Source organism: Aptenodytes forsteri, unplaced genomic scaffold (assembly GCF_000699145.1).
Source record: "Aptenodytes forsteri isolate BGI_AS27 unplaced genomic scaffold, ASM69914v1 Scaffold108, whole genome shotgun sequence".
Taxonomy (NCBI): domain Eukaryota; kingdom Metazoa; phylum Chordata; class Aves; order Sphenisciformes; family Spheniscidae; genus Aptenodytes; species Aptenodytes forsteri.
This window is the reverse complement of record NW_008794448.1, coordinates 329872-344693: the sequence shown is the minus strand read 5'-3', so window position 1 is coordinate 344693 and position 14822 is coordinate 329872. Positions and strand designations below refer to the sequence as shown.

The following is a 14822-nucleotide window of genomic DNA, read 5'->3' as shown; positions in this document are numbered from 1 at the left end:
TACCTTGATCTTCTAATGATGCTGGTTGAAAATTGTCCCTCATAACACCATTTATATCTTTTCTTCAATAAGAGATTTCATTACTAAGTTTGATTTAGGAGGTATTTTCAGTGCTTTTATCACATTTAGTTACTGGTCTTAGAGGAAGAGAATTTCTTCATTTTTTATTTTTCTTAAGGCAAATGCCTATTTTATTTATTGCAGAAGATATTAGAGCTTTGGAGGACTGACAGAAGTTATGCCTTGTAGCAAGAAGCATCTATTTGGGAAAGAATGAGGACAATTTGGTTCTTATTGAGGAAATAGAAGAATATTTCTTTATGCAGTGGATTAATTTAACTAAACATTTATAAAAATTATAGGCTTAAAAAAAATCATGACAAGACATTCCTTGTAAAAGTTATATCTAGACTAAACTGAACAATATTTGTAGCAACTTATATTCAATAATTTTACTCTTCAATAAAAGTAAAATGGAAAATGCTGAGTAAATTCTGAAAGGCATTAAATAGATACATCAAAGTTTTGCATCTAATCTAACTGAAATAATGGAGGCTATTTTCCATTACCAGACCTTTGAATACTTGCCAAGTTTCTGTATTGCTATGTACTCACGACTTTTCATAAATATTGCCATTATATAATGGTACATAGGTCTACTGTTAGTATATTCCAAAATGTGACATAAAATCAGTGCAGAAAATATTTAAATGGAGCTTTACTGTTTTGTTTTGGTTTTTTGTTTTTTTTTCATTTAAAGGTATGCAGGAATAGTACAAATTTGGTTCTTAAATACCTCTCTCAGTCTGACTAAAGTATAACCAATACAGCCAATGACAATCTCAATTCCTGCACTGAGTATCCCTGGAAGAAATATGCAGAACAGAATCACTTATACCAAAACTGCAAACAGATCTTTGCATATCAATTATATTTCTATTACAGCAGATACTTCCACATGGGTTTAGGGGATGTGTATGTCATAATTCTGGGTTTGCTTAAATATTGTCTTCTGCAAATATAAAATCCTTTCCACCTATACTCTGTCCATTACTTTGAATTCATGAAATTGCAGTGAATAATAGCAGATTATAGTTCTCATGGCTACTAAATCAGATTTTTTTTAAGTTCACAGCCATTAGGAAAATGTCCTGCTCTGTCCTATTCCTTTATTAAATCATAGAAGGAAATGTTTTTGCAGAAGTACAATACCATGTTCAATTCTCAAATGCAGAGCTCCCTTATACAAGAAAATATGTTTGAGACCTTTTATACTGTGTATTGCTAACTGTCCATTCTACGTTCCTGCAATGTATTTACTTTATTTATTTTATTTATTTTATTACCAGGAAGCGATCATTGCCTGTGTCATTAGCAGGTATAAATAAGTGATGAAAAATTTGGGGTAGTGTGTAGGTTGAAATACAAGTAGCTTTACACGGAAAAGTAAATATATTTAGATATGATTAAACTACATATAAGTAATGCTTTGTATGTTTTCACTAACAATTTTAATTGCAAAAGAAATTCAAATTATGTGAACTGCACTTGCCCAGTATGTAGTCTTAATATCCTCTCAACCACCTATTCCAATAAGTATAATAACTTTCATTTGCTTTCTCAGCATGTTCTTTCCTTTCTCTGAAAACTAAGGAAATAGGTTGACCATTAATTTAATAGACACTGGCACTCTAAAATCAGGAGAAGCATCTTCCAGATAGAAGGAAAAAACAACAAAAGTCACTTTTTCTGTCTGGACATCCAGTAGGAGATGGAGTTTAAGCTAGCATGTTCCATGCTTGAGTATCAAAAAGAGATACAGTCTTTTTTAGTGGAAGGTGGTTTAACTTTTCTGTTTCCTCTTTTTAGTTTCTTTAACCTAGAATTGTCATCTTTGGCTCATCCAGGTTGAGCAGTTTATTTCCTACTCAAGTTTCCATCTAAGTCTAAAAACTGGAAATGCAAGGGATAAGCATATGTATGCCAAAAACTGTAGTTAGCTAATTATTTCATAGCTAATTGAGATGGAAGAAATATACATATATATGTAGATACATTTATTGTTAGTGCATAATTGTAAAATAGTGATATATAATCTTCACCCTTAGTAAGTAAAAATCTGCATGAGTATTACAAGCATCATCGTTTTATTAAGAAATGTAAAATCTCGGCACTGACCTAAGATGCTGGTAGTAATTAGTAACTGGATTACTAGGTCTCTCTGTCAATTTTACTGTACACCTGATCATTCCATAATAATCAAAAAGCGTGGATGGGTTTTGGTTTATACAGAGTCCAGATTGATATGTAATGTCTATGGGTCCCATGTAAGTACCAGTAAAAGATGGCATGAAATAAATTAATCTGGTTAAATGATAGCATATGTGAAAAGTCTGTCCTAGTTACTCTATGTAGAGTTAAACTGTCATTCCAGCAGCTGGCAAAGCTTGTTACTCTAATAATTAGAAATAATCAATACAGGAACTATTGGAAATAATCAACTGCATTTAGGAATATTATTGATGACCAAAATGCCATTTGCTATTTTTATTGCGTTTTATTGTATTTAGATTGTAATTTAACTACCTTCTAATTAGTTTTAACTTAGCTCAATTGGAAGTAGTAAAACCTACTTATCTAATAAGTGACGCATGTCATAAAGAAACATACAACCTCCTTATTTCCCCTAGGTCAGTCATCCATGAACTAATTAACTGAATTTTTGTTTCCCCACTTTTTTTGAAGAAAAGCAATACAATTGAATTTGTCCTTTTCCCCCTTCCCAAAGCAAAACACAGAAACAAACTTTTTTTTTTCCATAGCTGCATTCTTAACTGTTAAAATATCCTAAAGCACTCGATCACGTTGCATTTTAATTTCCAAGCCATGTGTTGTATTAGTGAAGTCCACATGTTACTGATTTGAGCTGAAAGTTCTCAGTCTGTTTAGCAGAACACCAGGCTGGCACGAACAAGGTCCCTGCTAGGTCAAAGGCCCGGAGTTGACATCTTTCTTAAATCTTACTTTTGTGGAAACTAGAAGCACAGGTCAGGGCAGCTAGCTGATGGCATTGCCTCTTACAACCACTGATTAGATTAGCTCAACATTTATCAACTACACAGAGACTAACACTTAACCTTTTAACTCAAGAGTTTTGATGTATCCTTATTTTTTAATGAGGATGTTATTGTCCCAAAGTGTCCCTTAAAGCTTTAGTGCAGGTTTTTTCTCCCATTTAGCTGACTAACAGGCTTTAAATGCTTTATAAGTCAAAGTACAGTGTTTATAATTGTGCTTTGTTTTGAGGGCAGAGATTGAGTAATTTTGCTCTAGAACAATTTATTCTAAATATTATTATCATATCTATTCAATTCTAAGATTTCATTTGTATCTGTTTCATTAACCTAGATTTCAAGATGTAATTTATAGCTAGCTTGAGCGCTAGCTGTTTTTTATCCTAAGTCATTAACTGAGAAATATTTGCAACTGGAATTCCTTAGAAACGATGCAGTAACTTACTACTTTGGATTTACCTAATTATCTGTTACTTATTCTCAGTATGGACCCTAATCACCTGAGTTATTCACATCTCTACAGGGAGCAAAGTTGCCCATGATCCCACATCTAGCAGGCTGCCTTCAAAGTTTTCCTTCTCTGTTTGAATTTGGGGCCTATAAGGGATAAATTTTGTCAGTTACAAGTGTGGGCATTACAAAACACTGTAAAAAATACTGTCACCAGAGACCTACAATAGCCCTGAACTTACAGATTGATTGGAAGAGTTGCAGTTCCTGCTATGAGAAACCAGTAGGCAGGGAACAAAATTTCAGGACTGTGGCAAATGCAGGATTGTACGATTTCTACATAGGCAACACCAAGATTTCAATGCCATACTGAGGTGAGCCGCAGGTAGCTGGGGACTGTAGTCACTACAGATCTGAATCGGTGTCTTCGGAGTCCCAGGAGTGGCTGAAACAGATTGCAGCAGTGGCAAACCGTGACCTAATACTGGGGTATCAACAACCTAGATATAAAGAAAACTGAAATAACATTGTGAGTATTCCCTAGTGTAGTATCTACAAATAGTATAATACCAACAAGAGGAAATAAAAGCAATAGGTCACAAATCAAAAAGTTTTTCCATACTGCTTTTACTTGGGAATGTTTCTATTAAGTAGTAGCATTAACTAACTTTCGTCCACTATGGTTTAGTTTTGTAAATCCTGATAGCCAGTTATTTCACCATGAGCAGCTGGGGATGCAGCACCTATTACTGCCCTTTGACTCCATGCGTGTTACTTTTTATTGCAAAGGTCAGTTAGATACAGATTTCCTTAGGACCCCAGCATCAAGAGTCCGAATTAGGTATGAGGGACTTGGTTAGCACATGGATGTGTGTGATGGCATTTATATATCACCTACTGAAAATGCACTGTCAGCAATAAAGACGACCATCAGTGGGCTAGAATAATATCTGCTGCTTTTTCTACTTAAAAAGAAGTATAAAAAATCCAATGTGAACAATTACTGTCTCTCATTACCTTCTAGATACCTAGAATGGGAATTTCTACAAAGGGAGGGGAGCTCAATTCAATGAAAGGTTGGTTTGGGGGTAGGTCATCTTTTTCATTACTAGCAACATTCTTATCTCCTTCCTATGTTAATGTGATGTCAGTAAAGAAAGACTCAGTTGTGTGAAAGTGAACTAGAAAATGTACTGTATGGTTTCTATTTTGAAATCTGAGTTTGTAAACAGGACAGAGAACACTAATGTTTCCTGGAAAGAAAAAAAAAGGGGGGGAGAAATTCCCTTTTATTTTACATGCTTCTGATTTCTTAAAACCGGTTTTGAGAAGTAGCAATATTTTCAGTCTGGTTTTCGCCTGCCTTTGGCCTGTGCACTTCAGCTCCATGCCCTAAATCCAGCCTGGGTATTCCATGACAGACTACCATATCCATACATGTGTAAGCAAAATGTTCTTGTTATGGTCCCACTAGTAAAAACAGTGATCTTAGGGCAGGATTCCAACATCTGGGGGTGGAAGGGTAGCCTGACAGCAGTAACTGAACAGATCAAGACACGACTTAATACCAAACATAAATGTTTCATTAATCTGGAAGAGAAACAGCAGAAGAGGGACTTGCATTTTTTATTGCTGAGTCTCATGTTATCTAGTCATACGTCAAAAATTTATTTTCCTGCTTAAATTAACCCTTTGATATAGCCAGATGACTTCAAAAATTAGGCCCTTTTTTGAATCAGTCGTGTTATTCAAAGCAAACATTGTTTCCTAAAAACATTGTTGCCTAAAATTTAATTATACGCTCTTTAGAAAATGTTTAGACTTAGCACTTACTTCAGTCTCACTGTAGACTACAAAGTCAATTTGAATATAATTTATTATATTTGAAAGTGGTTATTTTATTGTTAGCAAGTAAAATGTAAAACAGACAACATGTTTAGGTTTATTCAAATTGTGGTTAGTGGAAATTAATATAACACTCTCTAAATAAATTGAAGTAGTTTGAAACTGCCCAGATCCTGGAAATTAATAATCTCGTATGAAAAACAAGCTCAATATGATGAAAGCTGGGTTTAAAAACCATGCATGTATTCTGTAGCTAACATAAAATGGTGGAGTTCCATTGTTGTCACTGAAGCTATCTAGTTTAGTTTCAAAACACAAAGTGTAATGGTAAAAAAGCATTACAGTAGTAATTGGCTTCTATAAGCTAACATTTTATCACATAGTAAGAAAACAAGACAAATTTACAGTGTTTTTATTGTATTACACTCATTCAGGAAAAAAAACCAGTTTTAAAACAGTTACATTAAAGTAACTCCTGCCTACTTCTCAGCACTTCCCCTTGGTATCAGTTAATTTTTAAAAATATTTTCAAGATGGTAGGTTGTAGTAAGATTTATACTCTATTATATCACATTATATTATATAGCTTCCTGTTCACAGAAACCACAAAATCTGTAACAATAAATACAGTATTTTACCATTCTATATTATATCAACATTATTTTTAAGGTTGCATTCTGTTTGTAGGAACACCAACTTCCTTTTATTTACAGTAGGTAGGACAGTGGGCACATGCTTAATTCCAGGTGAAAACGTTAGATGGTTCTACAATGTGCATGTGCTAAAAGGTGTATGGAGTTTGAGCGTCTTTATATATACTTCAGTATTTGTGGATAACCAACATGATAAGGTTGGAACTTTCAGAGATATTGAGGTTGAGAACATTTCATATTTCAACAATTTAGATCGTCTACTAATCTATCCTGCCAAACAGGGTGAATATATGTACCGATAATGTGTACCGAGCCTCAAGCCAGGCTTCTCTTAGAGTAAATTTTTACTGACTTTTGTTTAAATGTATATGATTTAGAAGATACTGAACAGTCTTATACTTTCCTCCTTAAAGCAGCTGAAGCATTATCCTCCAAATTAAGCACTTTAGGTGCTCAGTCACTTTCAGCAGAGAAAAAAAAAGTGCAGTCTGCAGTACGTCATGTCTGTTTTGTCCTAATATATCCCAGAGTAAGTGGGCTAAATATGAGCAAAGACATTTGTTTTCTCTAGGTACATCAGAGGTTAAACAACTGGGAGAAAGCTATTTAAGCTTAAGGATAGTAATAGCACACAAAAAATGTCTCTACCCATTGATAAAATCAGACTAACAAATTAAGAGTTTTGTCCAGGAGAGTAATAAGGTTCCAAACTAGTTTTCCAAACTGATTAGTGAAAGCAAAAAACTATTTTGCAATGAACTTCAGTCAGTGTATGAAAAGTAAAGAGTGGTTGTTTTTTTGCCAAGCTATAAATATATTATAAAAATACCCATTTTAACAGTGCTTTCCATATTTCTTTATTCTTAAAAGTCAGTCATTCAGAAAATACGCAACTTTCTCTTTACTCAGCTCAATGTCTTGCTAAATTTCGTTTGTCCTGTAATAAAAGTTGTGTTACAACATTCATGTTGATTTTGTACATATGGAATCAACTCCTACACTGAAAGTAAGTTGTATGATCTGTTTGGTTTACAAAACAAATAAAAATAAAAAATACCCCAAAACAGATATTTTACATTCCTTTTATGCATTGTATTGAAGTCCTGATGAAACTAATGCTAAAAGAAAGCATTTGCCCTCGTGGAATTCAGGTAAATCCCATGAAACTATAATCAAAAGCAGTCACACTTTGCTCTGAGAGGGGCAAATTATTCCTATTTATCTTCTACTTTTCCTTAATCAATTTAATAAATTTATACTTAATATTTATTGGGGGAGGGAGGGGGGAAACAAACCTTATTTCTTTTAACACAGATTGTCCAGAAGGCAAAATTTATGGATTAGAAAGCAGGGGTAGTGCACAGGGTTGGTTGTAAAGTTGCTCAAGTCTCACTGCATTTGCCTTGTCATGAGGAAAAACAAAATTCAGCCAAGATTAATTTAGCATAAGGCATCCCATCATGAGCATACTCTCTCTCACCTATATACACATATATATTCATGTATATGTAAACATATATATAACTATGCCCCTTTTTTATGTTACTACAGCAATATATGTCATCAGGTTAGCTCTATCTCTGAGCTTATTCCCCAGGAATCTTTTCACATATAATTTATAAAAAACTTTAAGTTAAAAGACAGGACAGTGAAGTGCAAAACAACTATTAGGTTAAAGTTCTCTGGCTGAAAGTGTTTCTTTTGTTACAAAGTTTACCTCCAGTTTCGGGGTGGGTTTTTTGGGTTTTTTTCATTTGTCTATTTTCCACTTTTTTTGGGTTTGGGTTGTTTTAATATATAAATCAGTCTTTCATTTCTGGAGGTCTAAAAGTGAATAGCATTGTTCATGGAAAACAAACTACTACTAATAATAATTTTTTGGTGTCTTTTAATGTTTCCTGTCGACTGAGCCATTAAAGCTCAGCCATTAAAGCAGACCTCTCAGAAGATATATGCGTGCCTGAGTGTATTAACAAAGATAAGCAAGTACTAAAAATCTGAAAAGCTTCATCAGACTGCAGTGGAGATAAATTCATTTATGCCAAAACATTCCTTTTGGTTATCAGATATCAAAATGACCTGTTTCTTTGATTTCTTATAGTAGTATTCTTTTCTTTATTTAAAAACAATCACTGTCACTCCAGAAAATTTGTTTAGGAATTTTTTGTTGGCTGTTGGGGCGGTTTTGGACAGAGAACAAAGTTTTCATAAGTTTCAACATTTCTGCTACAAAAGTCAATGTGAATGTATGCTTCAGTTCAGCTGAGAATATATCAATTATCTGGGTGAACTTGAAATGTTTTCTTTCATGTAATTTTTAATAAAGCAAAGAGGAAGGTGAGGGGGGAGGGGGGGGGGGGGGGGGGGGGGCGGGAAGCCATTTAATGCTGAAATATATTTCAGCAAACTAAAATGAAAAATTTCTTCTTCAAAAATTTCAAGTGTTTGATTTTTTTCAAAAATGACTAAATTTTAATGTTGCTAAATTAAAACGTAGTTGAGTTCCTTTGTTGTGGTAACCTCTGCATTAAAACTCTTCATTTTTAGTCTGATGTCAAATTCAATGCTAAGGGTTGAGTTTCCAGATTTTGCTCAGCCAAATAGTGGTACAGTGCATTCTGCACTGCTTCTCTGGTGTCTGTACAGTTGGGAATAACAATTGGAAAAGTAACTTCCTGGGACCCAGCTGAATTCTGAGAGCATTCCAGTTACAGCAGGGTTTTATTAGAAGAAGTGCTGTTTACTAGAGATCCACCTGAGATCACCAAGTCACTGATAACAGTAACTATGAAGAGGCATCTAATGTCCATCCCTGACTTCTTAGTAAGAAAGACCAATAATCCTTAGATGTGATTAGCAACTGGTAGTTGCAATTTTTTTTACTCTGAAAGCAGTTTCTTTCTTGCTTTTATTGAATTTCTGGGAGTGCAGTACAAAGAAGCATTCATTACCTACTGTTAAATCCGGTACTGACAAGTCATGCATCGCAGATATAATTCATGATCAACTGTTATTTAGTAATTCTGTATCATTTTGTTTGCATCTCGTCCTGTTTCTTGTATTGATGTCAAATTGTAATATAAAAGACAAATGGAGTTGCTGATCAATGACTAAAATACGTGCTGATATAATCGAAATGGCATAAGAACAGAGGATCCATTAAGTACAGATCATAACGTATGCCAGAAATTAAAATACACGACTGTGAGATGCTTTAGTGTCATGAGAGATTTCAGTGCATCTGTTTGCCTTCCATTCGTGTAAGGGAGTCGTGAATGAGATGGAATGCTTCAAAACAGGGGTAAAAATCAGAGGTAGTAAATGAGATTATATATCGAGAAAGAGTAAATTTTTGTTCATTAATGTTTTTTCTTCATTTTGAACTACTGCAGAGATTTCCTTGTCGTCATGCTGACCACCTTGCTTTTTCATATTGCATCCTGTGAACTATCAGTTGACTATCTTTACCTTAATGGGCAGAGCATTATTTACGAGATACATTTTCTTCAGTTGTATTTGGAAGGTCCCTACCATACAGTCCAATGGCTGCAACTCTTGACTGAATGGTCAATATTTCTTTATGTGTTTTAGCGAGGTAATCAAAACCATTTTGCTCCCTACATGTTCTCAAAAAAGACCACATATATAGACAGTTTTATGTAATATATGTGTGTATATGCACAATGTCCTTACTGTTAAGCACTCTTTTTTTAAGATACTGTCTATGGTAATGGGTTATATTAAACCTACAAAGACGGGGAATTCAGTATTATTGGCCTATGCTTAATACAGTCAATGAATTATTATATCTAGGCACAAAGTGGTAGGTAAAGATTTTTAGTCTGATCTCTGAATTTCCGTGAAGCTGTGGGTTTGTCAGACCTTTAACAGTACACTAAAGCAGGGGGCTGGGGGGCTGTGGTTTAATATGGACTAATGCATATGGCAGGGCTTGAACATTAGTGCTATTTCTTTCAATGCATTATAGTGAAATTGTATTTTAAAATCAAGCAAACTATTGATGCTTTTATTGAATGGAATAATTTATTACAGAAATATTTTAGTGTGTTGACATTTCATCATCAAATAACAGTAAACGTAATACACATTTCCCATAAGACCATTCTTGAGAGCCAAATATTTACCCTTCACTTATTGTAAAGGTAGCATTGTAATAATTAGTCTTTGGGCAAGACAAAAAAAAATACCTTTGTAACATAGAGTAATAAGTCAGAAATATCCCAAAACAAGTTTGCTCACTCCTTCCAATTAATGTTTGGAAAACTGGCATTTAATTTTACAATTCATGGATTGTTTTTCTTTTTAGTCATTGAAAAAGCTAAACTATCAAGCTAAAATATTTATTGTAAATTAAGAGTTTCATATTTAAACTCACCTATCTGATAGTACACTAAAACTGTTGAATTTGTTTCTCTTGCTTTATGGAAAAATTCTAAGAATAGATAGTATTTCACTTAGCCCTATATACAAAGCCAGAAAAGGTGGCTGCTTGCTCCTTTTATATAACTTAAACCATTTATATTTCTGAAATTGGGCAAACGTTTAGGTGTCATCATTTAGTATCCGCTTATTTATCATCAGCCTTCATTGTAGGTTTGTTGACAAGTGCCAGTTAATGCTGAATGAGGACTGTGGCTTAACTGTCTGCTTTTCTAACATAATGCTTTTTGGATTTTTATTTTAATTGTTGTCCAGATGTTTCACACCACACTTCTGCTTCACATATCTTTTTACATTTTTGTCTTCACAAAGACTAAATCCACTATGGCAGTATATTCTGTAAACATTTTTCATCTCTCATGCCTCTTATTTTTTGTTTAAGTATCCCAAACACGTGTTATATGAAAAAGATTCTTGCTAGAAGCAGTATATGGAAGTAGATAGAGGTAGTTCTTTCTTCACACTTTGAATCTAATTTGTGACACTTTATGGCTCATCGTTACAGGAAATATTTTTGTTCTGTAAGTGACTGGACAGGGAAGACAAAGGAATTGAGAGTACACTCTTTTTTTTCTGGAATAGTCGCCCTCTTTTTTACTCATTCAGTTGGTAGGTGACTGTAAAGACAATTACCACTGGGTGTTTCTCTGTAATTCAGTTTTAGAGATGCTGAAGCATAAATTCACTAGCTATACAAACACAAAGTTAAGAACTGTAATAAAGTGTGTGCATAAAATGGGGTTTTTGCTGTTACATTTGATTCAGTCGCTATTGCTTTGTTCAGTTTTACTGTTAAGTTAAGCTCTATTTGCAAGCAAAAATGTTCAGCCCTATTCAGCCATTTTTACTGCGGGCAAGTTTGCTGAAGGTGGCAGGCATTACATTATACTCCATGAGCAGGCAGCCCACCTGTCACACTTATCTCTGCCAGAAAGTTGTTTTACAGGTAAAAATTCTCCACTGAGAATTTTATGCCTTTGCTTACCGTTAGATTTGCTCTGTGCTGTATGAACTGCAGTATCCACATTGAGTTCACTTCTCCAGGTGGGTCAGGGGCAAGAAGACAGTCACCTGGTCCCAGGAACCTTTTATGAGCTATGTACATTACAACCAGAACCTTAAGAGGAATCCAGAAATTATTTTTTTAAAAAAACAACAATGGAGCATGTCAGTGGCATGGGTATTGCTTACAGGTAATAATTTTTTTTTTCCTTGAAAACCAGGACAGGGAACTAGTGATGGAGCTATTACTCAGATTTCTGAGGTTTGGTGGTTGCTTACATTTCTTTCTACATATCTTTGATTGTTCACTTTGCTCTAGGCTTGAGGATTAGGCAAGAATAACCTGGATAACACTGAACTGGAAGAGCTTGAGGTTGTGTGTATGTGTTGTAAAAACAAAAAGAGAAATTAGAAAAGTCGTATATACTTCTTCAATTAGAAAAGTTTGCTTGTCTTTATGTATTTATCTTCCGAGCCTAGAGAACCTTCACAATTTGAAGATGTTACCTTTGACAAAAATCAGACAGTCCATTATTATTTATGAAAACTAAATTAAGCTATGTCTGTGGGCAAATAAATGATGGTTTAGATTCATATTGCTCATTTGAAAATGAGATTCCTTTTAATATTACCTTTTTTAAAACTCTTTTATCTTCCTGCATTCTGAATAACTTTCTTATACAGGCATTTGTTCTTCAGGTGGGGAAAAAACATTTGGGACTGTGTTTAATTTTGTTAGCAGTGGTGATATCATTTCAAATGGCTTGAGAGAGTATTTTGTATTATTAGTTGCATGTACTGCATTTAGAAATGTGTAAGATTTTGTCACTGTGTCTCATCCCCAGCTATCATAAACACCGTGTCTTATAACCTGTTTGTTAAACTTACCAAGTGGCATTTTAAAAGCATTTAAAGTGTTTTGGTCCCACTGCCCTCACTGGAAGTTTTTTCTAGACCCAGAGCATTGGTCTCCCTGATGGAGGACAATTACACCTCTTCTCAGCCTTTGCTCTCCTAGGCTGGAAAGGCCGAACTCATCTAGTCTTTCCTATGAGCAACTGTTCATTTCCCTGGACGTTGCAGTAGCCTTGCTCCATATCTGGCTTTTATATGTCTTTCTTGAATGACCTGTCCACAGTTTCCAGATGAGGGCTAAGCAAGTCTTTAAGGAAATACAATATTTCTAGATTTTTATTGAAAATCTCTCTCCCAGCGCTTCATAGGATTATTTTGCCCTTTCCTTAGCTATATCACTTTGCGTCCCTTTACCAATCAACTGTTACACAGATTGATTCTTTCTTCCTGTGGAAAAGCAAAGGGAAATATCATTCTTTATTACAGGCTGTATATTTATGTGTAGGTTTGAAAAGAACTGTAGCAATATTTTAGGCATGTTAGTTAAATTGCAGATCATGTACAAAAGTCGGAATAGTTATCTGCAGTTAAAAAGTGGATAACTTGAACACTGGCTAAAAAATGTTTGGTTTAGTTTCTGGATCTTTACTATTTAAGACAACAAACATTCTAAGATTGGTCATGGCTGCCAGACAGTGATATCAACAAGGCAAAAGTTTTCCTTTACTGTCACCACATCTGCTCTTTTATTAGGTTTTGTTTATTATGTATTTACACAGTAGCAATCCAAATATAGTATCTGGTTTGGGTTTGTTTTGTTTTCTAGAAAGTGAAATACAGTTTGGGTTCCTTTAACATAAATATTAGACAATCTCCCAACTCCTGCAGTATATAAGCAAGGTACTGTGCAAATGCACAATTGTCCTTAAATGCCCATGGAAAAAGTTTACAAATCTATCAGGTTTTATCCATCCTTTTTTATAGTCATGGGACACACTTTTGTGCAAAGTATACCAGTGTAAAACCAATCAGCTTATTTTACCCACAACGATGACATGTTACTGCCTATATTACCTCACAGCATGTCACAAGACATTGTTACGTGCTACTCAGTTATATTTCATTTATTCCAGAAACTCATCGAGTCACTTCAGTATATTAAAAAAAATTAAAAATCACTCGGTACCACAAAGCTCTTTAAAGTCAGATTTCCATAAATTTGCACAGTACTAAATATTGGCAGTGTTAAGCAAATGAGAGCAAATAAGTACATTAAAGTGGAAACATCACTTAAGCAAATAGAAGCTGTTCTGTACTGTTCTATACCATTTCTATGATTTTATATGTAGTCTGACTTGATTTTTTGTTTAATTAATAGTTCAAAAGTGCCTGTAGGTAATCAAGAAATTATAAATTAATTTTTAATTCTTATTTTTGCTGGTTCAGCTGGAAGTATAGCTTAATCTCCTGAATTTACCATTTTTCTGCTGTTGCCATAGTGAAATCAGGTAAAGCAGGGAAAGCTGTACTCTTTCTTCTCTTTGAACTTAACTAAAAGTAATGCTTAATCTATTGGCATGGCTTTAGAAATAGCTTTTAAAAATGTTAATGTGGATTTAGCAGCTGTGGAGAGGGAGAGATATTCCGGTCTCTAAGTGGAAGTCCTGTTTACCCTCAGCAAAAATACAATACCTCTATGAGCAGTGCAAGTTTTCCTTTACCAGTTCATCCTAGTGCTTTAGGCCTAGGGAGGCTTGAGGAAAAAAATATATATGCCTCTGTCCATTTATACATCTTGCTGTCAGATACTTCCGACGGGAGGAGGAGTATGAGGCAGCTGGGTTTTTTGACTGGGTAGCTGGTTTTTGTAACCAGGACAGAACATACCACACTGTTTCAAGTGGTAATGAGTCAGTTTGCATCTCAGTAGCTGATGGAAGTAACTTTGCCATTAGAGGAATTCCACATAGCAAAGACTGGTGCTGAAAAGCTCCAAATCCCATTGCCGATTAATTTCATTCTTCAGGAAGATGGTGCCAGACTTGCTGGTATTTGTTTTGGCATGTAGTAATATGTAATATCTAACTAAGGTGTACTAGTCTGTTGTGCACAGGCCTACGTCTAAGTCAATACAATTATTTAAAACTATGTGTAAAACTTATCTCGAGTGTAGAAATACTAATTTATAAAAAACTTGATGCTTCAAAGGTGCAGTAAGAGATTTTCAAATCTCTGACAAAAGTCAGGGGTTGGTATGGAGAGATCCTAGAAGTAGAAGGAAATAGTTCAAATTGCCTAAACGTTGACTGACTGTTTAATTTAATGAGGTTCAGTTGTTCTCCCTTCTCACTTACTTATTGACTCTACTTTTCTCTTTTTCTTTTGCGTTTCGTTCTTTTTTTTTTTTTTTTTTTTGTACTGGTACCGTCTGCTGTTAGACCAACCTGGTCCTTGAGCCTAGTAGCAGGTTACGGGGGAGGGA

General features: G+C 34.6%; 1 protein-coding gene across 4 annotated transcripts in view; it reads left to right on the top strand.

Moving 5' to 3' along the window:
• The window catches only part of CUNH15orf41 (chromosome unknown C15orf41 homolog), a 105002-nt gene that overhangs the window by 74471 nt on the left and 15709 nt on the right, over positions 1-14822 (top strand). The gene's annotated exons all lie outside the window — the stretch shown is intronic.